Source organism: Ctenocephalides felis, unplaced genomic scaffold (genome assembly GCF_003426905.1).
Source record: "Ctenocephalides felis isolate EL2017-DRISC unplaced genomic scaffold, ASM342690v1 CF-g0.4_SCAFFOLD_03572, whole genome shotgun sequence".
In the NCBI taxonomy this organism is placed as follows: domain Eukaryota; kingdom Metazoa; phylum Arthropoda; class Insecta; order Siphonaptera; family Pulicidae; genus Ctenocephalides; species Ctenocephalides felis.
In genome coordinates this window covers 16,273,029-16,276,380 of record NW_020539726.1, presented here as the reverse complement: position 1 = coordinate 16,276,380, position 3,352 = coordinate 16,273,029, and positions in this window count along the sequence as shown.

Genomic DNA, 3,352 nt, shown 5'->3' with positions numbered 1-3,352 from the left:
CGTACCAAAAAATTATTATTTTTTTTAAAAAGATTAACATTTTTGAAAAAAAATTACTTTGAAAAAAATAAGATTTTTGAGAAAACTATAAATTGGCCAAAAAATACTTTTTTTGAAAAAAAAATTTTTTTTAAAAAAAAATTTTTTTTTATTTTTTTTTTGTTTTTTTTTTTGAAAAAAAATTTTTCTTTATTTAACATATTGTGGAAGATCTGAACTTTTTTCAAAGCAATCGTACTGTTTTAACTGCATAGGGACAAAATTATAAAGCGCGTAAGTGCCGCGTCGCTGTCTAACGCATAAGCATTGGTACGGACCCATAGGAATGTTAACAAAATGTATACTTATTGTTAAAATCTCTATAAAATATCTGATAATTTGATGTGCATATGTCTAATGATCATTTTTGACCGCCAAATGGCTCATTTTTTTACATTTTCCTCCATATCTCCGAAACCGCTAGACCTACCTTCATGAAAATTTTATCGATTCTTCATCTTGTCAATACAAGTGAAACGTTTTTTGAATTATTCAAATCGGACGCTCCGTTCTCTTAAAAACTGAGTTACCGTTTTCGGCACTTTTTGCCCCGTATCTTCGGAACGGCTAGACCTGCCTTCGCCAAAAACTAATCAGCACGTCTCCTTATCAATACGAATCGAATGTTTTTTGAATTATTCAAATCGGTTGATCCGTGTTCCCGAAATCGTCGACGAAAATTTGTATCCGCACATACATACACACACATACATACATACACACACACATACACACACACATACACACACACATACACACACACACACACACACACCACACACACATACATCCATTTTTTCTAAGGTATGCCAAAATGTTCAGAAACCTTTGAAACGTAAAGATATATAAAAAATTTCATTTTCGATTTTTTTGCGATTACTATAACTTACCCTACGGGAAGTTAACTAGCTCACATAGAAATTTTTCTAAATAAATTTAAATACAAAATATTACCGGGTAAATAAAATAGTTTTATATTTTTTATATCAATCGAAAAAATTTTTCTCTCATAACAAATTTTATTCTTTTATTTAATTTCATATGTACACCACTGGTGAATCAATTTAAGCAAAATATTACCGGTCTAATGAAATAGTACTTTCATTTTATATCAATCAAGAATAATTTTATATCGGAACAAATTTTATTCTTTTATTTAATTTTATCCCGGCTCCCATGGGTGTAATCGATTTTCATCAGTGAACTCATTTATAATTTATAAAAGAAGAATAGCCTTAATTTTATTTCATATCAGACCAACGGAAAATCTATTTTTACTCTTTTTAAATTCACAAAATTATCTTGTTAAATTGATCTTTTGCCTCTTTCAACATCAATTATGAGTACATTCATAAGAGAAAAATTACTAAAATTTTATTTCATATCTGCCTAACGAATAAGCTATTTATACAATTTTTTTATGCGAAAAATTATCATACTAAATTGATCTTTTACTGTCTTGTTACTAAATGCAAAATTTCACTGTCTTGTTCTCTTGCTAAATTGATTTTTTCCCTATTTCAACATCAATTATGAGTACATTGATTTTCACCAATTACTTCATTTATAAAAAAATCACTGCAATTTTATTTTATATCCGCCTAACAAATAAGCTATTTTTACTATCTTTTTACTAAATGTAAAAAATTCTCTTGCTAAATTGATCTTTTCCCTATTTCAACAACAATTAAAAGTACATTATTATTATTCAGTTTTTTCTTTTTACTCTGCCAAAAAACCTCTATCTCTCATATTATCAATGCAATTTGCTATCGACAAAATAAATAACTATAATGTTTATAACAATGAAATTAATTTTATCTCAGAGTAAATTTTTATAGCGACGAGTACTGATGGAATAAATTTGAGTGAATTTGACTTTATTTATAATTGAATATTAAATTGATTAATTTAATTAATAATACTTGATCATCTTTAAAAAAAATTTAATTACAAAACATCATTAATAAAATAAATCTTTACTTTCATTTTTTATTTCAATCAAGATCAATTTTACCCCAGAAAAAATATTATTAATGAAGACTCTCACGTGTAGAATCAACTTTTACTCATTTATAATTTGTAACTAAGTCCTAATTTTAAAAAAACGAAATTTTGCAATTGTATTTCGTATCTGCCCAACGAATAAGCTGTTTCTGGTGTTTTGTTACTAAATGAAGAAAATTTTTCTGCTGAACACGACATTTTTTCTTTTTCAATACTCACTGTAAGTTCGTAACACGGCCTTTATTCTGCAATTTCTTGTTATTCTGCTCAAAAACTACCTTCTCTGATGATCAATTAAGTTTTAAACAACGTGATAATCTTAAAGAGTTAATTCAAATAATTTGCAAAGGAGACATTGCAAACATTTCCTTGCTTGCATATATATGATTTATTTCTGATCCAATTATGATCATAGTAATTATAAAAACGATACAGAGTTTTGATAGAAATATTTGAATTAAAACTGAATTATCAATGTGAACTTAATTGATCTATATTAAAAATTACTTCATTTACATTGAAAATATGTACCTAATTCAATTAAAAAATATGCAATTCAATTTATATACATACATCTGTATTAAGTAATGACCTAAAATAATATGTATTGTAATATATTACGGTTTTTTATGAATCATATACCTACCTAACGAATAATTTATTCTAGATATCCGTTAGGTATCTTATATAAAAAATACAGAAATTTCTTTTACTAAATTCACTTCATTAGATTTCAATATCGTTTACATTATTGTTTACATTAATGAATAAATACATATTTTGCTTTGTTTCAATCACTATCTAAAAACTACTTTTTCCAATTAACGATCAATTAACTAATGATATAAATAGGTTTGAATAAACTTCAAATGTTATGATGTATACATTCAGTGAAATTGGGAGCAATAATAACTTTAATTTGGAGTAGTTGCATTTAAACTATGAGCAACAATTATTGCTCGTGAGACTTACCACGTATGTGATTATGAATTGATTTCTAATCTTAATAAACTTATATAAGCACAATTTCTAAATTAAATTGTGTTCCTAATCTAACTACAGAATATGCAATTTTATATACCTACATTCTTTTGCATTAAGTAATTCAAAAACTTCAAGTAATTTTTCTTAATCGTAATTACTTAAGAATAAATAAATAAAGTAATCAATTACTTGAATACTTGAAATATTAACAACGTTATTTTTAAAAGGTGGAATATTTGAAGAAAATAGTGCAGACTTGGAACATGTATTTCGATTGGCTGCAGCCGATATCAATGCTGACAAAACGTTATTACCTAGGCAT